At 35.5% G+C, this 23,660-nt stretch overlaps 1 protein-coding gene and 1 pseudogene across 2 annotated transcripts in view; both read right to left on the bottom strand.

Annotated features, from left to right (window-relative positions):
• Nucleotides 1-23,660, bottom strand: part of SIAH1 (siah E3 ubiquitin protein ligase 1) — a 64,558-nt gene that overhangs the window by 25,339 nt on the left and 15,559 nt on the right. The gene's annotated exons all lie outside the window — the stretch shown is intronic.
• The window catches only part of LOC141505511 (kinetochore protein Spc24 pseudogene), a 37,958-nt pseudogene continuing 14,905 nt past the window's right edge, over nt 608-23,660 (bottom strand).

Below are 23,660 nucleotides of genomic sequence, written 5' to 3'. Positions count from 1 at the left end.
ATATAGTAAAAAATATGGAGTCAATGGATAAAGGAAAGTACTGAGAGGAAGGAAAAGGAGATGAAGAAGCTAAGAAATTTCACTTAAGAGTCAAGAAAAAGCTTTTACAATGGAGTGGAAAGGGGGAAGGCAAAAAGGGGAATGAGTGAGACTTCATTTTCATCAGAAATGGCTCAGAGAGGAAATAACATACACACTTAATAGGGTGAGGAAATCTATCTTACCCTAGAGAAAAAGAAGAAAGGGACAGGATAAGGGGGAATGGCGGGGAGGGAAGGAGGGGAATAGGTGATAGAAGAGAGGGAAGATGGGGGAGAGGGTACTCAGATTCAACACACTTTTGGACAGGGCCAAGATGAAAGGAGAGAGAGAATAGAATAAATGAGATTGGGGAGAAATAGAGTGGAGGTACAGCTAGTAATAGCAACTGTGGGAAAAACACTGAAGCAACTTCTCTGGTGGACTTAAGATATTCATTTACTTTTTTTTTAGGGTTTTTTTTGCAAGGCAAATGGGGTTAAGTGGCTTGCCCAAGACCACACAGCTAGGTAATTATTAAGTGTCTAAGGTCAAATCTGAACTCAGGTACTCCTGACTCCAGGGCTGGTGCTCTATCCACTGCGTCACCTAGCCACCCCTGGACTTATGATAAAGAAAGCAACTCACCCCCAGAGACAGAGCCATTGAAATCTGTTTCTCTCTCTCTCTATTCTTGACATTTCTCATCTTCTGGGGGGGGGGGGGTATGTTTACTCTTATAACACATTCAATTTACATCAATGTATGGTATGGAAACAATGTAGAGACTATCAGACAGCCTTCAGTGGAGGGGGAGGAATTGAAGAATTCAGAGCCTTGAAAAAAATCATGGATACATATTACTATTGTATATAATTGGAAAACAAAATGTTAAAATGTTAAAAATATGTATGTGAAATAAAATTTGAATGCAGATCATTCAGACCTTCAAAAAACAACTAAGAACTGAACAAATAGAAGCCAATGAATCTATGAGACTACAAGACTCCATCAAGTAAAGTAAGAAGGCTGAAAAAAACTGAAGTACTTAGGAAAAACTAAAGACCTCAAAAATAGATCCAGGAGGGATAATTACGAATTAAAGATTAAACACCAGAAAGCCTAGATCAAAAACAAGAATTTGGAAAACATCTTGGAGGAAATTATCAAGAGAAAACTGTCCAAATCTGCTACAGTAAGAAAACAAAATAAGCACTGAAAGAATACACAGGGGGCAGCAGCTAGATGAGTGCATTGAATAGAGCACGGACCCTGGAGTCAGGAGTACCTGAGTTCAAATCAGGCCTCAGACACTTAATTACTTAGCAGTGTGGCCTTGGGCAAGCCACTTAACCCCATTTGCCTTGAGAAAAAACCTTTAAAAAAAACAGCACAGAACTCCAGAAAGAGACCCCACAGGACATCCAAGGGCTATCAAAACCAAATTCAGAATTCTCAAATAAAGGAGAAAATACTGCAAAACCAGTAAAAATGAAGCAATTTAAATACAAAGGAAACACAATCATATTTTTACAGAACTTATCAGCCTCAACAGAACTCAGATGATCTGAATACCATATATCAGAGAGGAAACAAAACAACCTTGGATTACAATCCAGAATTTACTACCCTGCAAAATTCAGTCAAAGAAATATAGAACTTCAAATTAAGAGGACTTTGAGACTCTATAGTTAATTAAATCAAAAGTAATTTTAGTAGCAGAGGATTAGAACTTGAAGTTGTGGGAATATGGTAGTGATGTGTGTAAGAAACTGCTATAAGAAATGGTGAGTTGGTTGATTTTAGAAAAACAAAGAATGACTTGGAAGACTGAAATGAGTAGAATCAAGGTTTGGAATGCTATACATATATATATATATATAACAGCAATATTGTTCAAATAAAATCAGCTACAAAGAACCTATGAAGGAAAATGCTATCCACCTCCAGAAAAAGAACTGACAATCGCAAATATACATACACATAGTTATGCTTAATGGTGGCCTTTTCTAGTGGAAGGGTTGGGAGGAAGGGAGATAAAAAGTACACAGAAGAGAACAAAAGAAAACTCAGAAGGAAGCACAGAAAAGTGAGGTTAAAACAATGTGTAATATTCATTATGTTTTTTTTAAAGTAAACAATGGGAAATGGAGATTCATGGTTTCATATGGAATCCTCTTTTTTGTGTAGTGCTGTGAACATAGAAAAATGGGTGTGGAGAAAGGCTTATCTTTTTAAGTTCAAAACAAAAAAAACCTGCAAGTTTATATATATTCTAAACCAGTGTCTCAACCTTGGTTGCTAAATATAGGTCTAGCATTGGTTAAAGTAGTTTCTAGGTTCTCATCTCCTTGTGACAACTGACATTACAATTAAACTTCCTTTAACTAAGTTAGTTTCCTTAGAACCTTCTAAATATTCCTTAGAAAATACTGACGGTTGGTGTAGACACAAGTTCTTTTATTCATTCTCATTTTTACTGTCAACAATTTGTCAAAATATGCCATATTGAAGTTGTCTCAATTGTATTCTATATCCACTTCCTTCTATTCCCTCCTTATTTTATACTGAATTTTAGTCTTGCTCTAACAAGTTAATGGTCTAATTATATTACAAAGATTGGAAATTCAGAATTGACTCCCATATCCAGTAAATAGCTGTTTTCTTGTCTATTTAAAATACAACCAATTTCATTTTTAAAGTTATTTTTATGGTTATCATGTTCAGTACCTGTTTCTCACAGTATTGATAACGTATAGGCAAAAATAAAATTAGGAAAGGAATAAGCATTTATATAGGACTTACTGTGCTAAACACTTACAATTACTTATCTGATCCTTACAACAAACCTGAAAAATAAGGCCTGTTTATTACCTTTATTTGAGTGAGGAAACCGAGAAAAACAAAAATTGACCTCTGATTTGCCAAGGTCAAAAAATTAATGTTCTGAGGTAACAAATGAACTCATGTTTTGCTGAATCCAGATCCAACAGTCAATCTACTGCACACCCAGATGATTCTAGTCTGGATCCTTAGTAATGGGAGGGGAAGGGGCAGTCCCTTCCTTGAATGTGTTTATATGTTTAATGGTATATGTTCTGTAATATTATGAGACAAATATAGAACAGAAAAATGTATATAAACTAAAGTAGTGAAGTAAGCAGAACCAGAAGGACAAAAACCCCCATATGCACAAAATTCAAAACATGTAAGAGGATAGAGCCACTACCACAAAACAATAGAAAATGAGCAATGAAAAAATTATAATGACTGATCTTGGCTCAAAAGATTAAGAGAAGGTATTTGTCCCTAATTAACTCATGTATATGTGAGTTAAATAATTTTATATATATATATATATATATATATATATCTCAAATAAAATTAACATATTTCACCGATTTTGCTATTTTTCCTTCTCTTTTAAATACAAAATCTTTAAATTAAAGATAAAAATAATCTTTGTTCTATGAGATGATTCTCTGGGAGGGAAAGTGATACAAGAGAAATTTAGGAGAGATGACAATATGGAATATCAAAAATTTGCTCTGTAAATCCTTCCTTACACAAAGTCAAAATTATTCCTCATTGATCTTCTTTCCTGTAGAACTAAAACACTTCTGCATGTAGACTGCAGTCTTTTCAAGTCTAATCCAATATTAAAACACTCCAATTTAGCTGCCTACAGAATCAGTAGTTATATGATAGATGGATGGATGGATGGATGGATGGATGGATGGATGGATGGAAAGATGGATGGATGGATGACAAGTATAATAGGAATAAACTAGGCTCTCCAGGAAATTAACTGAAGATTGAATGGCTCAGGAACCAAGGAATTTTGTTGTTATACACAAATTTAAACAACTTCTTGTAAAAAACTAAAATAAGAATTAAAAATTACTAACAATTTTATACACATATACATACACACACGTACATGTCATGTAAAGCTGCAGTGATAAAGGTACATTGCAAAGAGGAATCTATCTTGTTAGAAATATTTGGGAATAAGAGGAGATCTAAAATTCAGGCCTTGATTCAATATCAAAGGGCAAAAAAACCCCAACCAAATCTCATTGTATTAAATTGTCTAAAATATTGGTTCTCAGTTTTTCACTCAAATTCAAATTTCATTCTCATTGTCTACTTAAAGTGGTTCTGCCTAACCAATTCACAAGCTATGAGCTCTGGGGCAGTTAGGTAGCACTGTGAAACACATGTAAACTGAAAGAATGGTGGTACACTCAAAAATGAGAAAAGTTTAGAAGAACAGGCTTGGGGAAGGGAGGAAATAATTAAGTTCTGTTTTGCAGAATGATATCAATCTTGTTCTGTTTGGTTCTAGGAGAAGAGAAGCAAATTTAAGCCTATTAAGGAAAAATTTCATCTAACAATTACAGTTGTCAAACAATAATAGACTGTCTCAAAAAAGAGTGGTTTCCCCCTCCTTTCAAGTATACAAGCAGTTTTAGACTGAACAAACGTTTGACATAATAGTTTATGGATAGAACTAAATTAACAATTGGGGTTTCTTCCAATTCTCAAATTCTGGGATTCTGGAAATGCTGAGTTTGAGATGTCACAGAGAAACAACAAGCCAATAATAAGTTAATGATGAATGGCTAAAGCTGAAGAAGAACTGGTATCTTTAGACTAGATAAACAGGTCTGAAAATTATTTGAATAAGAATGATAATTAAACCCAAGGAAGCTGATGAAATCACCCATAAAGAGAAAAGGATGTGGGAATGGAGACCTGGGAAACACCCAGTTAAAAGGACAGAAGATGGGATGATCCAGCAAAGAAGACAGGTATAGTCACCTAGGCTGAAGAAAAACAAAAACTCAAGAGAGAAAATCCAAAAGGAAAGGTCAAGTAGCAGTTGTCAACTGATACAAAAAAGACCAAGAAAGTTAAGTTGTGAAAATGCCCTAAGATTTGATAATTAAAAGATCATTGGTAATTTTGGAGGGATTTATTTCAAGTTGGGTCATAAAATTGGATATCAGACTGAAAAAGAATGAAATACAGTGAGTTGAATGAATGAGACTTTTTTTCCCTAGGAATTTTAAGTAAAGAGAAATATAAGATGGTAGAGCTTAAGATTTATATAGGATCTAGACAAAGAAATGTTACTGGAGTACAGAGGGGAAAGGAATGCAGAGACATTTAAAAAAGGAAAGAACCACAAAGAAGAGGTAGAAGAGGTAGAAGAGTCAGTTGCTTAGAAGTCAGGAAGGGGATGAACAAGAGAGAGAGAGGTTGGTCTTGGATAGAAGGGCCCCTTCTTCAAATTGGAATGATGTTTAATGATAATTTTGTTTTTCATTCTCAAAGAAAACCATGACAAGCCCATGAATTGGTACTGTCCTAAAGTTACCAGTCTCACTTTCTCCTCCAGAGTCTTCTGAATCCAGTGGCCAGATAATGAATCAAGACAGCTAGAGATAGTCCTGGATGAAAGGTAATCAGGGTTAAAGTGACTTGCCCAGGGGACACAGTAGTGTCAAGTGTCTAAAGCTAAACTCAAACTCCCCTCCTCCTGACTCCAGGGCTATTTGCCCTATTTCCTGTGCCCCCTGGATGCCCTAGCTTTATTCCATTTCAAATAAAGATAGAAATGATAGATAACACATAAAGCTTGCCAAGATGTAAAGGAGAGAGGTTAAATGGCCTTTATTATTTTCTCAGTAAAGCATGAGACAAGTCCCCAAACTTGAGGGGCTAGAGAATTAAGTAGTGTTGGAAGGCTTAAGGAGAAAGAGGTTTGGAACAAGTACTCTGGGATATGTGATAAAGGGGAAGGAAGGACAAAAAGTATTTATTAAACAATGATTATAAGCCAGGCACAATGCTAAACACTAAAGAGAAAAAAATAGTGCCCACTCTCAATTTTTAATGGGACTCCCTATATGGGAGTCTTCAGTCATAAATCATGGAAAGGTCCCATGATCCTTAGGGTTCTACTGCAAAGCAGATGACAGTTGCTACTGTTTAGTCATTTCAGTCATGTCCAACTCTTCATGACCCCACCATTTACAGTTTTGCTTGCTTTTTTTGGCCATTTCCTTCTTCAGCTCATTTGTAGATGAGGAACAGAGGCAAATAGGGTTAAGTCACATTTCCAGGGTCACAAAGTATTTGAGAATGGATTTGAACTCAAGTCTTACTTTACTATAGGACCAAAATGACATCATCATGTTGAGGTCAGGGCACAATGTTTCCAAATCTAGCTGATCAAACCACAAATTACACACTAGCCCATGTGAACATTTGGAATAAAGATGTCTCTAAATCTGTTCATTTCACATTTCCTTTGAGCTACTATAATTCTGTTTTGTTCATAGAGCACAGCATCTTCTTTGACTCTAGCATGCCATGCTGAGCAGTCCTGTGCCAAGGTCTCCCTTTGTATCACAATCAATTCTAAAATTCTTCAGAAAGACTCAAGAGTGTCCTAGTATCACTTCTGACCTCCCTGTGAGTATTTGTCTGAGTTCTACAGAAGTCTTTTAGGCAAACACACTTCAAAAGTATTCAAAAGATGTGGTCAGTCCATCAGCATTGTACTCTTGCACTACAGTTTAAATGTTTGGAAGTTCAGTTAAAAAAAAAGTCATGCAACAACTCTCCCATTTTGAAAAGGCTACAAGCCAAAACTAAAGTTAAAATAATTTACCAATAGCGTGGAAATTGATCTCAATGCCATTTTCATCCTCTTTGAAGGTGTCCAACAATATTACTAAAAACATCATCAGGGCGGCTAGGTGGTGCAGTGGATAGAGCACCAGCCCTGGAGTCAGGAGTACCTGAGTTCAAAGCCAGCCTCAGACACTTAATAATTACGTAGCTGTGTGGCCTTGGGCAAGTCACTTAACCCCATTACCTAGAAAAAAACCTAAAAAAAATTACAGAAAGCATGGTAACGAGTTCTGTTTCTGTCTACTGGTGACTATGAAAGTCTGAGAACATCACTGAAAGCCTTCATAAAATCAACAAACAGTACACAATTATATAACTCAGTTTGAAGTCAGTTAATCTTTAGCAGACTTTCAGACTTTACCATGAGTCTTTTCTTATAAGGCAAATCTGTTGGTTCTGATTCTATTCCCACTAAGAGGGGGATTATGTTATAAAATTAGGGGATCGTGTTATAAAAAAGCTCAATGAAAATTTTCCAGCTTATATGGCAAGAGGTGGGTAATACTTAAGGAGTTAAAGAATGCATTCTTGGAAAAGGAAATGGATTGTCCTGTGATAGAAGGTCTTTCAATCTTGCTGATCTTTCATCTGTAAAGTGGCCATCTACCCAAGAGTCAGTTTAACTTCAAAAAGGGTCAAAGAATAGTCAACTTGGTATTTACTGCCTCAACACTCAAGGAAAAATTTCAACAGCAGAATAGAAATTGTTATACTATTTGTTGATCTTATCAAGGTTTTTCAAAAAACTGGAAGATCACAGCCAAATTTGGTTGCCTTGAGAAGTCCATCAGTTTTGTGCACTAGTTTCATAATGGCATGCTTGCCTGGGTTTTGGTTAATGAATGATGTTCTTGGACTTTCCCAGTCACCAGTGAACAGAAGCAGAACTTACTCCCATATTTTCTAGATGTTTTCAGGAATGTCAGATGTCTTCAAAGAGGATGAAAAACAGCACTGAGATAAATTTCTACACTGTTGATAAATTATTTAACTGGCTTCAGCACCTCCCTAAAGATTGCTTCCCAGGATAATGGCTACAAGTGAGTTATAAGCATAACTATTACAAAGGATCTTGGTTTCAGGATCCTTGTCTAGAGGAAAGACATGGTCATAGTTTTGGATGGTTTGACTTACCTGGTATGTACTGGCTCCTATCTCCACACTGCTTAGCCTAGGCTTGGTTTGTCTGTCCTTTAATGGCAGTTGGTGGGAGATGGCTATTTTCCAAGATGATAGATTATCAAGGTTGGTAAAAAGTAGACCACAGAGAAAAAGGGAGAGTGCTGCCACTTACTAGGCTCTTGGTCTTAAATAAAAAAAAAAAAAATGAAAAGCAGGTAGGTGAGCAGATAGAATGGTAGGCAGAAGATCCTAAGCTTGGGGGCATAGTGGCAAATTCAAGAGTCAGACATACAGATAGGAAGGGAATGAAGCATGGGAGCCTGAACAGGTCTCCAAAATAAAAGCTCTGGAAGAAACTCACCAACAAGAGAAAGGAAATGACTTAGCAATGGAATGTTCCCTAGTAAAAAGGCCCCACCAGGTAATGAGGGAAAACCAAGATAAGAAGGTTGTTGAAGCAGTAGGCCAGAGAGGCAATCAAAGAGGGAGGAGTAAAAGGATTACCTTGCTGCAGTGAGAATGAGTGCCCAGGTGAGCTCAGATAATAAATTTGTAATAAAACTAGTCAGTAATGTTGCATGACTTTCTACAAGTGAGAAGGAACATATAAGGTAGTGGAAGTACTCCAGAATTGGGGTTTCACAAAGTATTAGCAGCAATAAGACAAGAAAGCAAGGAATATGCAAATTAAGGAAATAGCTAAAGGATCAAAACAGGAAAGAATGAAAAAGAGCAAGAATGATAGTTGGGAAACTAGTGAGGATTGGAAATCTGGCAGTAGTAAGAACAAAAAATAAGTTTAAGAGAAAAAGAGGTAGAAGAAATTTCAGAGTTGTTGATCATGGAATTGGAATAGGTCAAGATAGCTATACTGGTAAGGCTCCAAGTCTTACACCAGACTAAATACCTTTTGTTTTTTCAAAGGATCCTGATGTTGCAAAGCCTTCACCTTCAACACTATCATCACTATCATCAACCTCCTCTGGCCATTTTCCGTTTTGTCAATGCCCTCTCGAATATATGTCATCTAGAACGGAAAATAACTGAATATGACCTTTAAAGACTGAACAAATCTATTAAGTTCATTTCCCACTTTAGTATGAAGATTATCAGAAATGTTAGAATCAGCTGATACTGTTAAAGGTCCTCAAATTGATAAATTTTCCCTAAATATCATCTCATAAAGTTATATAATTTCAATTTGTAAAATTGTTATTTAAATCAAAGATGCATAGCATCCCTTTAAGAGTATTCTTAGCTACATGTTAAATTATCAGATCATCAAACCAGATGAGAAATAAGGGGGAGGAAAAAATACAAATAAATCCCTGCTAAATATAAATTTCCTCAATGTTTCCTATTTCAGCTAGCAGACATTATGGTCCCCAATCAGAGTGCCAATGGCTGACTACTTCTTCTTGAAGGTTAAGGACAGTCTAATATCAATATACTTTTTTACTTAGTTCCTATGTCACTGTGTAACAGGAAAGAAAAGGTGCTGGTACTGAAAGACAATGCTGTTTTCTGCTAAAGATATCTAGCCGAGGTGTGATGGAAAGTATCATCTATGTGGCAAAGGAAAATCTTTGAAGTCTGCATGTAGACCAAAGCATATTATTTTCATTTAAAACTTAGTTTTATGTTTTTTCCTTTTTTCATGCTTTCCCCCTTTAGTTTTGACTCTTCTTTCACAACATGACTTATGTTAAATAAGTTGTAAATCATCAAACATAAACTGTTACATGTAACATATATGGAGTATATAACATATACTCACTGTCATGAGGAAGGGGGAAGAAAGGGAGGGAGGCAGAAAAACGAGGAACTCAAAAGCTTACAAAAAGATGAATGTTGAGAATTATCTCTGCATGTAATTGGAAAAAACATTCAAAAAAATTCAAGAATAAAGAAATTTAGACTAGAAGACTTATGCCTTGCTACCCATTATATGAAACATCTGAGTTCTTCAAACACTTAAACTGAAATTTCCCTATTATAGTCAGTTATGAAGCAAAATGCTTTTATGTGATCTATAATCACAGGATATCCTTTTCCTTCTATTATTTATTTCTAATAAAATTAATCTTCATAAAGGTCCCATATATATCAAAATATCCACAGAAGCACTCTTTGTGGTAGCAAAAACTAGAAACAAAGTAGATGTCCATTGATCAGGAATTTCAAAAAAAAAAATCAAAGCACATGAATGTAGAGCAATTATTACTGTGCAATAAAATAATTAACATGAAGACTGCAAAAAAGCATGGGAAGGGGCAGCCAGGTGGCGTGGTAGATAGAGCACCGACCCTGGAGTCAGAGGGACGAGTTCAAATCCAGTCTCAGACACGTAATAATTACCTAGCTGTGTAACCTTGGGCAAGCCACTTAACCCCACTGCCTTGCCAAAAAAAACTAAAAAAAAAAAAACATGGGAAGAAAATGAAATACAAAATGAAGGAAAACAATAAAACGATATACAAGAAACAAACCACCATTTTGATTTCAATGTCAGAAACATTTTAATTGTTATCATAAGTAATTACAGGGAGAACTGTTGAACTGGCAGAATTATCCTTTTGCCAGCCAAAGAGCCCTAATTACAAGCAATTTCCAACCAGTACATATAGCATAATGAAGGTTAGTTAGGTTGAATTACTTGTTATTACTAAGTACAAGAAAAACAACATTCCCATATAAGGAGAGATTTGAACAGAATATGCAGTATTCTAATATTGGTCAACACTGTGATAAGAACACTGGTGATAACATATTGAGTTATCATCTAGCAGTTTAGACTTTCAGGGGCCTAGTACACACATCTTCAAAATACAACTTTTTAAATAGGAACCTTTGGTCTCAATTATTTAGAGGGGATGAGAGAGGAATAGAATAATAATTTATATAATGCCTATCATTGTGCCAAAAATTGTGCTAGGCATTTTAGAAATATTATCTTATACGATTAGAGGATCTCCTGGTTCTTTAGGTTTCCACAAGCACTGCAACAATGTAAACATAAAGAATGGGAAAGCTAGATGGTACATTGCACAGAGCACGGACCCTGGATTGAGGAGGTCCTGAATTCAAATTAGGTCTCAGACACCTAATTATTACCTAGCTGTAGGCCATGGGCAAGTCACTTTAGCCCATTACCTTGCAAAAACCAAAAAGAAAAAAATGGGAAAAAATTAAACTGAATGAATGTCGATCTGATTTAGAAATTGGGTCCATGTTACATTAATACTTCTTTATGTTTATTCAGTATATAGACTATATATAACTAGAACCCAATAGACATTGTATAGACTATATTATGTGGAAGGGAAACAAGGACCAAGCAAAACTAGAGTCAAGAAATAGGATAAAACAGTGAAAGAATAAAGATTTAATTAAGGTCTTCTATAGGTCATAAATTTGGGGTGAAGTAGCAGAATTTTAAAAACTAGGAAAGTCATCATTTAATAAGATACCATCAGGGGCAGCTAAGTGGCACAGTGGATAGAGCACCGGCCCTGGAGTCAGGAGTACCTGAGTTCAAATCCAGCCTCAGACACTTAGCTGTGTGGCCTTGAGCAAGCCACTTAACCCCATTGCCTTGTAAAAACCTAAAAAAAAAAAAGATACCATCATAGTAGAAGAATAGAATTATATGCCTTTTAAAACTGCTTACTAAGCACACATTAATATGAATAGGCACAGATTTGTGAACAAAATCAAAAGTGTTAGATTAGCACAAGGGACTGCTATTACTGGAGCAGAATAGAACACCTTAAAGGATGTACCAAAGTGAATAAACTGCAATCAGAAAAAAATAAGCTGAATACTGGGTTAAAATCTGAGTTGAAGAAGGATCTAAAGTAATTAAGTCTCAATAAGATTTTTTAAAACATAATTTTTAAGAAAATCTTGTTCTTAAAAAGAGATATATGAATCCAACTAGGAATAAAGAAATGTAAATTCCATTCAAACTAACATAAAACACCTGGAATTTTAATCTGTCAGCCTCAATATTAAGTACTAGGCATACAACAAGAAAGACAAAAGCAGATCCCATCTTCAAAGAGTTCCCGTGGCAGGGGAGAAGGGAGAATTGGCATATGAAAACATTCATGTATATAAAAACATACATGCAGTGTAAATGGAAAATAATCTCAAGAAAAGACATTAGAAAAGAAGTACCAGGAAAGGCATCATGCAAGAAAATGTGGCATCTGAGATGGGGCTAAATTAAGAAACTCAAAAATGTCAGAATGAAGAGGTAAGGTAAAGAATTCTAGGCATGGAGTAGGGAGATGAAGTGCCCTATGTGAGAAGCAATAAGGAAACCAGTCACTAGAAAACACAGTGCACAGGAAAAAAATATAAAATACTTTCTACATGGAAAAAAAAATATTAAGTAGTAAGGGTATAAACAGAAGGAAGTTCCCACTCTCAAGGAACTCTCCACTGAGGAACTAAAGAGATTGTAATCAAAGAGGTGGTGGTAGTTCAACTTGCCTGGTACATGTTCTCTGATCTTCCCCTTAGAATTCCCTGATGCTTCAAGCGCACTGGTTTACCTGTCTTGTAGATAGCAGTTGGTGGGGATGGCTGACCCCTCTTCTCCACGAGTTACTTCCATGGAATGGTTCTAAAAGCTAGGTGGGAAATAGGACCAATAATTTGGGAAGTGGGGAGATGGACCAATAATTTGGGAAGTGGGGAGATGTTCCAACTCAAAATAGACATTTGTCTATCGGTGGTAATTGGTCTGAAGTTTTTGTCTGTGGTAATGAGAAGTTGGGTCTTTTTCCACAATGATTTCTTTTCTTACTGACTGTAACAGCTAGGCTGGAAGCAGTTCTAGTGGTATGGAGGTGCCCTAGATTGTTGAATTCATGGTCATGGGCAATCTTCTCCATCCAGATTCAAGGTAGAGTGCTTGAGCTTCCCTGGCATATACTACTTCCCAGCCCTTTCCTCAGAATACCTTGCGCCTTTATGTTTTGGTTAAACTAGGCTTGCCTGCTCTGAGTGGCAGTTGTTTGACAGTGGATGGCCAGTTTCTTTTCCACAAGGGTGGATTTTAAGGACAGAAAACAGACTAGTGAAGGGAAGGTAGCTAGGTGTGTCACAGTGAATACGAGTACCAGCTCTAGACTCAGTTGAAATTCTGCCTCACCTATTCCCTTTAATTTAGAAAAAAAAAACAGATAGCTTATTGTCTGATCTTGTTACCTCTTAGACTTCTCTTCTCTTTAAGGATATGATTTCTCTCTCATCACACCCAATTTGGATCAAGGTACAACATGGAAACAAAGTAAAGACTGACAGAGTGCTCTCGGGGGGGGGGGGGGAGCAAGATTGGGGGGAAAATGTAAAACTCAAATAATATCTTTAATAAAAATAAATTTAAATTAAAAAAAGAAATTCTGCCTCAGATACTTGATACTTACTAGCTGTGTGACAGTAGGCAAGTCACTTTAACCCCATTGCCCAACAACAAAAAAAGACTAATGGGGGGCAGGGGTATACTCACATGGACCGGAAAGAGGAAATGGGTCAACTGTAAATGGTTTTAACAGGCTAACAGATGATTTAATATTTGATCCTGGAAGGAACAACTTCAATTTAATGATGGGGGGGGTGACATGGGACTTTAGGAAAATTATTTAAGAAGATAAGACATGGAGAGAAACTTGAGGCAGAGAGACTAATCAGAAAGCTACCCCACAGTCTAGGTATGAGTTGATGAGGGTCTAGACCAGAGTGGGAGAAGAGGAAAAAGGTTAAGTATGAGAATTGTAGTGATATTGCCAAGTAGCTCTAGCTAGGGGAAAGAGGAGAGACTGCATGCAATTCAGAGTGAAGAGTTAAGGTTGTAGCCCTGAATGAGCCCAAACAAAGTGTGAACCTGGTGACTAGGAGAATGGTGGAACACTCAAGAGTAATGGGGAGGGGTTCAGAAGCTGAGGGGAAGAAAAAGGAGTTGCTTTGGATATGCTGCATTTGAGATGTCTTTGAAACATAGAGTTAGAAATATCAATAGTCACTTGGAGAAGGGAGAATAGAGGTCAGGAGAGAAGTTAGGAATGAATACGTACATCACAAGCACATGCATGATCACTTACTCAGGGAAGTTGAAAAAAAGGACCAAGCCAGAGAACACAGAAAGAGAAAGTTCAGGGCAGATTCTTGGGGAATATGCATGACCTGAAGGAAAATTCAGCAAAGGGGATTGAGAAGAATCAGTCACAAAAAGTAACAGAACTTATGAAATCAGTGTCATGAAAACCTAGAGAGAGAAACTCAGAAAAAAGTAATTGACAGACTAAGACTAGAATTGACAGAATAGAATAATAAAGTACTCAACCAGAATGGAAAAAGTTTACATCCAGTATCCCAACAGGATCCTGATATCAAGATAGAAAACTTATAAAATTAGTAATATTCATAAAAAATCCAACAAATCACTAATAATAAGAGAATTGCAAATCAAAGCAACTCAGAAATACTCAGAAAACTGGCAAAGATGGAAAAAAGATAATAGTCAAAGTTTGAAGGAGTTAACAAAAAAGAAAGGTACACTACTGTGTCACTGGTAAGATATGAATTGGTCCAACTGGGAAAAAAATCTGGAATGTTGCAAATGAAGAACTAAAGCGCCATGCCTCTTGACCCACAAATTTCTACTGTTAGACACATTCCCCAATGAAATCAGTGATAAAAAGAAAGTTCCCATGTACACTAGAATATTTAAAGGTTATTTGTAGTAACAAAGAGCTGGAAGCAAAGTAGGGACAGCAAATGAGGGATAACACAAAAAAATGAGGTAGGTAATCATTTATTGAGAAATGATTATACTGTAGAAGATGAAGGTAACAGAACATTACTGTGCAATGTTCTAAGAAACAATAACATAATGGATACAGAAGATACAGTAAAACACACCAAGTGATACAAAGCAACAGAACCAGAAAATTAATATATACATTTGACAATAATACAAATGGAAATAATAGAAAAAATGAATGAATTAAAATGCTATGAGGCCTAAATTTAGCCTCAAAGGGAAATGAGAATCCATCTCTCTTTGCTATAATTAAAGTCAGTTTTTAGATCTTCGTTTTGCTTAACTATTTTTTTCTTTTTTACATTCTAAGAAATGATTCTTTGAGGGCGGCTAGGTGGTGCAGTGAATAGAACACCGGCCTTGGAGTCAAAGAGTACCACCTGGGTTCAAATCCAACCTCAGACACTTAATAATTACCTAGCCATGTGGCCTTGGGCAAGTCACTTAACCCCACTGCCTTGAAAAAAAATCAAAAAAAAAAAAGAAATGATTCTTTGAGAAAGATAAAAAAGAGGGGGTTTACAATGAGCAATACAGGTGATCTAAATACAAAAGATATCAATCAATAAAATCAAATCTTTTAAAAAGATGTTTTTCCCTCACTGTAAAATTCATAAGTGATATCATCTAATTTTATATGCCCATTCAAGCACATTAAGTGCACATATATACACACACACGCAGATTATATAATCATTCAAAAAGAGCAATAGTAACAAAAGTCATAGTAATATAACTTTTATGATTAAATAATCAAATCACACAATATATATCACTGGCTTTATTGGGGAGGAAAGAGAGGCCATTTTCAAAAGATGCAACATTTAATAAGGTCAACTTTCCATATAGAATCTTGGGTGGATTTTTTTAAATCAATGTGCATATTCCTTCCTACAATGCAGATAAAAAAAATTAATGCTTGCCTAGCCCATATACTCTGCCCATCACCAAATTTGAAACAGTGGGTCCACCCAACAGGTTAAAGGACTTCCTAACATGCTCTTGACATCATGGTATCAACTATCCACTGCTTTAATCATTTTTCCCCCTCAAGCATTTATCTAATGACATCTCTCACACTACTTCTTCATAATTCCTTGCTTATACTTAAACAGTTGTTACAGGGGTGGCTAGGTGGTGCAGTGGATGGAGCACCGGACCTGGAGTCAGGAGTACCTGAGTTCAAATCTGGCCTCAGACACTTAATAATTACCTAGCTGTGTGGCCTTGGGCAAGCCACTTAACCCCACTGCCTTACAAAAAATAAAAGTTATTACAACCAACTTAGGCCCTTCAACTCTTTGGCAAATAGAGGTTGCTTCATTCTCTGAAAACTCAATACTTCATGCAGAGCTTGGCATATATGAGGCAAATAATAAATGCCTGATTAACCGATCATGTGCTTTTCCATTGCCCTTAAAGTAATCTTTGAACTTCATTTCTTCAGAAATAGTTGTATCCCATGACTTGCAGATGAAGATCACAGAAAGAATACAGGTACTAAAAATACAGATCTGTTTCTGGTTGAAGTTTGGAAACATTAAAAGTGTAATCTCGCAAAGACTATGAAGACTGCTCTGTAGACTTTTAGGTTCAATTTACTTCTGGGGAGGCAAAGGAGGGGGAGAGAACAGTGAAAGAGAAGAGAGAGAGGAAGAAAGGGAAAGAAAAACAGAAGGGAGAGAGAGAAAACACAAGACAGAACTGATAGACAAAACCTATATAGACAATACTTTCAAATGCATATCCATGATCTAGACCAATGGTCTACAAACTTTTTTGATATTGTACCATCAGTAAAAAAAATTGTTAACATACACCACATATATATAGATTCATAAATTTTATATATGTATGTAAATATCTATATAATATATGCCACTATACTGTTAGATGCCATATATATATATATATATATATATATATATATATGAGCTAGTAGATAATAACAGCTAGAATTTATCACTTTAAGTTTCACAAAGCACTTAACATGCTATCTCATTTGATCCTCACACCAAATAGTGTGAAATAGACATTATTATCTCTATTTCACAAATGAAATAACTGAGACATGGGGGGGGGGGAAGCACACCAAATGATTTGAGTGAAGTCATATAGCTAGTTTCCAGGTCAGAACATAAATTTAGGTCTTCTTTAATTCAAGTCTTATATATTGATCACTGTGTCACTAACTGCCTCTGAAAGCAAATTAAGAATATGATAGAGAAGGGGCGGCTAGGTGGCCTAGTGGATAAAGCACCGGCCTTGGAGTCAGGAGTACCTGGGTTCAAATCCAGTCTCAGACACTTAATAATTACCTAGCTGTGTGGCCTTGGGCAAGCCACTTAACCCCATTTGCCTTGCAAAAACCTTAAAAAAAAAGAATATGATAGAAATAAAATTTAAAAACTTCTATTTTTAAATTCTATCAGCAGTAAAGAAAACCTCTTTGCTTTCACTAAAAACATTAGTAACAGAATTTTTATTATTTTCAAAAATTCCCTTTCTGTCCTAAGAGATAGGGTCAATTTGCAAATAATAATTATTCACTAATAGTCCATAGGATCACAGATCTAGGAAAGAGGAATAGAGGAGGGGAAGGAAGAGAGGAAACAAACACTAAGTGCTTACTATTTATCAGGCACTTTACAAATGAGATATTTTTGCTCCTCATAATACTGTGAGCTACTACTGTTACTATCCCCATTTTAAGAAATTGAGGCAGGCATATAAATTAAGTGACTTATCATGAGAAACATAGTTACTAAGTGTCTGGGGGTAAATTTGTTTTTCTCACTACTCTATCTCGTTGCTTCTGGTAACAGTCAAATCTTTAATGACTAATATCATTGTCTCTTAATTTCCAATTCATGTGACAGACATTAAGTCCACCTTTCTTAGTATACCCATACAATAGACTCAAAATAATAAAGGATGGGGATAGAAGGGTGCATGGGGTATAGATTAGTCAAATATCATCTGCACACAACTTTTGCTATGGGTGACTTGGTCAAGGTTAAGTTTTAATGGCCCTTAGGTGCCAAGACCTCTGTAAAGGAGGAAGACTGAGAGTTTCCACAGATGCAGGAGGGCAAGAATATAAGAGTGTTGAGTAATGAGTAAGGGTAGCTATATGGGAGAAAGTCCATCAATTGAAGCAGGAAGGAATAGAAGAATCTAAGCCATTCTTCCCATACTCTCTATTTGAAATCATGGTTAAGTCCTGCCCACTTTGAAGATCACTGGTCTAGTCAATAGAAATTCTTCAGCTACTTACTGTGAGGATAATTAGGGCTAACTCCCAAGTGATTATGAATTCATTTAGGAGATTCCATAATGTTTTGACCAGGTTGTCCACAAATAAGAATATCTGAAGAACTTCACTATCTCTACAGAATCTCTACTCAATTTTAAGTGTACTGATCTCCCCTCCAACAATACTGAACATCTTTTTGAAGGTTATATCCCTATATTTTTATGTTTCATTTAAATTTTAGTGGATCAAAAAAGTTCTCATAGCTTTCAATGACATCATGAGGACTTTTAAAAAGTCAAATAATAATCACAGGGAAATACTGCAATAAATTATGTGATTGTAAACATGTGCTCTACAGTAGAGTATCACTTGCAAAAGTCTAATTCCTACTAATACCATCATTAAAACGTTCTAAATATGTACACATTATTCTCATTAACCTTTTGGAAAGGGGCGGCTAGGTGGCGCAGTGGATAGAGCACCAGCCTTGGAATCAGGAGTACCTGGGTTCAAATCCGGTCTCAGTCACTTAATAATTACCTAGCTGTGTGGCCTTGGGCAAGCCATTTAACCCCATTGCCTTGGCCTTGAAAAATCTAAAAAAAAAAATAATGTTGAGATTTTTTTTTGCCTGCCTTTAGTATCCCCTCTTCCTTCAAATGCTTGCAAATGAATCCATCAATAATACTATTTTATTTCCAGGAATGACCCTTCTCTTTTTATATTTGTGGTAATCTAACTGCTTTTCTTATATTTGTTCTACTTAATGTCACTTCTACTTCTAAGATTGGGGATGTTAAAGAGTCCAGATGGAGTCACTCCACTGTTCCTGATGGTTAAAAAATTTGCTTTTTAAAAAAAAAGAAAAAAGGCCTTTGCAGATTTTTTCCATCTTTAACTGTTTTATCTTTGCTCAAAGTAACAAAGATTAAAGAGTTGAACTCCAGTCTATCTGACTCAAATTCTGCATTCCATTAATTATGTCATACAGCCTCTACTGGAAAGAGAAAATAATTTGGAGTCAGAATAAAAATGGATTCTAAACAGCCGCTAATGCTTAAACTAATTACTCTCTGAACCTCTCTTTCCTCATCTTTAAAATGGAGATAATACTACTTGTAGTACTCATACTGGTATTCACATTATAGTTTGCATGAATACTTGCAGTATTTACACTCAAATTTACATTATGGTTTGCAAGAACCTTTTATAGATTATCTTAAAACCAACAATTATAAGGTTCAAATAAGATAATCTATAAAAGGCACTTGCAAACCATAATATAAACACCAGACATTTATTATTTCTAATATAACACTTTCTCAGTACTTATCTAATTCAATGGTTTTTCACCTTCCTTCAAATCTTAAAAGTAGTAGTATATTTACCTTTGAAGCTTCCTCAATAATGATACTGGAGTACTTAAAAAAAATTCCTTTAACAAGCAAAGAATTTGGCATCAAAAACCCTGGGTTCAAATCCCAGATCTGCTATTAACTATTTATTTACAAAGTCATTGAGTGAGTTTGAACAATACACTTACTCTTTATAGATTAAAACTATGTTATCTTTTAACTTCAAAGCAACAGCTTATTTTGGGGCCAAAATAATTCCATCAGATAATGCAATTAACGAAATTATTCTGAAAAAAATCAAAATGTAAAGTTATTGGAATGTAAATTATCTTCAATTCTATTGTCTTTTCATGGCTATCTGGGTGAAAAGCCAGAACATAAGGGGACAGTAAACATTCTGAAGAATGCAACTGAAATTGTTTTGTTGTAGTATTATTTACATAAATTAAGAGTATTCTGGATTTTTCTTCTTCAAATAGACTTAATTCTAAGAAAACATTCATACTTTTTTAAAAAATTTTAATTTTTGTTATAATATTTCAAGTACCTGTGATTTCATCAATGTGAATATTCCCTTCACCTATTGGCTAAAAGTAAATGAATAGCTGAATTTTAAAAATTATTTTGATAAAAATTTAAATAATTTAAATTCAAATTAAAATAATTTAAGATGAAATGAAAGCCATAAATTATGTATAACTAATTATATAAACATAACACAACATGTGAATGTCACTTAAATTACATAGTGTAACTATATAATTATAGAATTTAATTTAATTATAATACAATTTAATATAATTTAAAATTTTCAACTTAATTTAAGGTATTTTGTAATTTTAATAAAATTTCAGCAAATGAGTTAATACTGATTGATCAATTAATTTACATGTTATAGTTGGGCTGGTCCTAAGGACAGAATCTGTCACTCCACTTGTATCTGAAGCCTTTCCAGTTCAGCACATCTTTCAAGAAATTACTCAGGGGCAGCTAGGTGTTGTAGTGGATAGAGCATCAGCCTTGGAGTCAGGAGGACCAGAGTTCATATCCAGTCTCAGACACATAATAATTTCCTAGCTATGTGACCTTGAACAAGTCATTTAACCCCAATGCCTTGCAAAAAACCCCAGAAAAAACCTATTCATACCAAGTTGAAGCACCTAAAGAAAATTTTGCTTTCAGATCAAAACAAAAATAAAAATTAAGACTTCTGGTTAGCCAACAGTATGATACACTTGAAATTTTCCTATTTAGTCACTGGATACTGCCGATTCAACCTCCACAAACTCTCCCATCCAAACCATTCTCTCTATATAATATCACTTCCCTTCTCAAAAATCTTCAATAATTTCCTATTACTTCTGGAATAAAATATAAATTTCTTTATCAGTCAATATGCCTACTATGTACTTTGCCAAATATTGTGCTAATCTCTGGACAGTATAAGGCCTTCCATAATCTTGACTCCAATCTACGTTTTCAACCTTTTGAAATTGTTCCTCATCATTTACTATGTTCCAATCCAATTCAGTAAGTATCCACTATCATCAAAGCATTGTGCCATGCATTAAAGATATAAAAACAAAACAAAAAACGGATTTCTGACTTCAAGAGTCTTAAATTCTACTAAGAGAATAAAGAACAAAAACAATTAAGCATAAACAATTTTAGGAGTAAGGAAAAACTACTGAGGCATTCTGTTCCTGCAAAATTGGAGTACCAGTAAACTTTTTAACTCTGTCCTATCACAGCTGTGTATTCAAAAAAAGCAATGCCCCATCCGCTTCTAAATTTTTATCTAAAAAAACCTTCTATAATCATCTCAAGCTTGACAAGGTTTTCTCCCTCTTTTCTCCCTCCCTTTTTTTCCAAAAAGTTTTCTGGGGGATGGCTAGGTGGTGCAGTGGATAGAGCACTAGCCCTGCAGTCAGGAGTCCCTGAGTTCAAGTCAGACCTCAAACACTCAATGATTACCTAGCTGTGTGGCCTTGGGCAAGCCACTTAACCCCATTTGCCTTGCAAAAAAAAAAAAAAAACAAAACCTTAAGAAAAAAGTTTTCTGGGTCTTATCTTTCTCCAACCTTATTCCTAACCCCGGCATCATTCTAGACTCCTCATTCTTGTACACTGCACATTTCCAAATCAATTGCCAAGTCTTGCAGTTTCTATCTTCACATTACTCATCCAACATACCCTTCCCCTCCACTTTACTCCACTCATAACTATGATCCTAGTTCAAAGCCCTCCACACTTCTCACATACACTATTTCAATAGTCTTTTAAAAGATCCTGCCTGACTTAAATTTTGCCTCCATTTCAATCCATCCTTCAGCTACTAAAATGAATTTTCTAAAGCACAGGTCTATGTGCCAGGTACTTTTGGGTCACCTTCCTTACTCAAAGAATTAAGGGACTCTAGGATCAACTATAAACTCCTTTGTTTGATCTTTAAAGCTCTGCATAACCTAACTTCGTCCTCTCTCTCTGCCCTTCTTACACTTCATTCTCTCTCCCATTCATTTTACTATTCTGCTTGTAGTTCCTCAAATATGGCACTATCTCCAATTCTTTTTAAGTTCCATGCCATCCCCTCCCTTCTGTCTTAGTTTCTCTGGTTTCCTTCAAAATTCAACTCAAGTCTCTCCTTAAGCAGGAGCATTTTCCCAGGAACCTCAGCTGCTAATGCCTTCGTTGGTCAGACTGTTTTCTAGCTACTCTGTACATATCATTTTTACTTAATTACATATAATCTACCCCTTTTAATGTAAGCTCTGTGAACTTTGTAGAGTTACCATCAGCAGAAATCCAAGCTTCATTTGGCCCAATGGACAATGCCATCACTCCCCAACAAATCCATTCATGGCCATAAGACAACCTCAAAATAGTCTTTGTAAACAGTCAATAACAAGATTCTGGTCCAAATTACTTTTGAGATATTTGTAGACAGAGTTCAAAAGAAAGAAACAATTGTGTTCTGAGACCTAGAAAGAAGGGATGTAGTCATAAGATAGAATGCTTTCACAGAATCATTCAGGGGTTCATGAACCAGGGTGATGCTTTCACATGACTTAATGGCACTGGTAGAAAACCCATTTGCAGAGGAAAAACTTGCTGATCAGAACTTCTTCCTGAAGCACACTGGACCTGGCAAATGTGGGCCCAACAATGATGACTCCTAGATTGGCTGGTTTGCTAATCTACTATTATTGACTAGTTAGGTGGCAAGCAAGTGTTCTTTGACCAGACAAAAGAAGGTATGAATGTTGTAGGTGCCCTAGAGTTTGAATATTAAAATAGCAAGACCAGTATGAAAATCATCAATACTGACTGTGGACAATACAAGTTTTTGATTTTATTTTATGTCTTAATATTTATGTCTTAATAACTGTTCCTTCTGTAACCTGGGAAGATAGTATCCCAATCTGCCTTCATATCCTGTATGCTCTTATTTGCTGCAATTTTTTTTGAATTTCATTTAGTTTTTCTTTTCACAAATCAAATTACAGTTGATTTTATGATTATTAAATAAAACCATTACAACAAAGTTAAGTTCCTTGATGGCAGGGATATTTTTTGTCTTTCTTTGTTTCCCCAGTAATTAGCACAACCATACTTCAATGCTATTATGTCCACAAAGTACTATTTAATACTTATGAAGTGATGTCACAGTTTAACAGAAAATAGAAGCTATGCAAGGACAGAAACTTATTAATATCTTTATATTCCAGTGCCTAGCAGTAAACTACACAGGTCTTTAATATTTGCTATTTGATACCCCCCCAAAAATTACTTCTTGAGTTTTATATATTCTTAATTTCCTAACATATTAGAATTCAAGCCAAAAAAAGAAGACTATCATATAAAGGAAAATATTTCTATTGTTAAAAATTATTGGGGCGGCTAGATGGTGCAGTGGATAGAGAGCACTGGCCCTGGAGTCAGGAGTACCTGAGTTCAAGTCTGACCTCAGACACTCAATGATTACCTAGTTGTGTGGCCTTAACCCCATTTGTCTTGCAAAAACCTAAAATAAAATAAAAAATTATTTCAATCATCTCTCATAAGTCTAGATGCTTAAAAGTGGCTTCCAGTAGAATTCACTGGATTACCTTCACAAAACCATTTTACTAATTTGTTATTAGAAGGGCAGCATTAAGTAGCAGGTAGAGAACTGACCTCTAATATAAAAGTATTTAATATTCAAGAATAACCAAAAAAGAGAGGAAAAAAAACAATTGTTTACAGGTGCCAGAAATGTACTATTGGCAGAGTTGTGAATAGGCTCACCATCCTGGAAAATAATCTGGTCTTATACCCCCCCATAAATCATAAAAATTGCAAATTCTTTGATACAACAATACTATAACTTAAC

The sequence above is a fragment of the Macrotis lagotis genome, chromosome 1 (assembly GCF_037893015.1).
Source record: "Macrotis lagotis isolate mMagLag1 chromosome 1, bilby.v1.9.chrom.fasta, whole genome shotgun sequence".
NCBI lineage: Eukaryota > Metazoa > Chordata > Mammalia > Peramelemorphia > Peramelidae > Macrotis > Macrotis lagotis.
The sequence above is the reverse complement of the archived record's forward strand: the minus strand, read 5'-3'. Positions and strand labels throughout refer to the sequence as shown.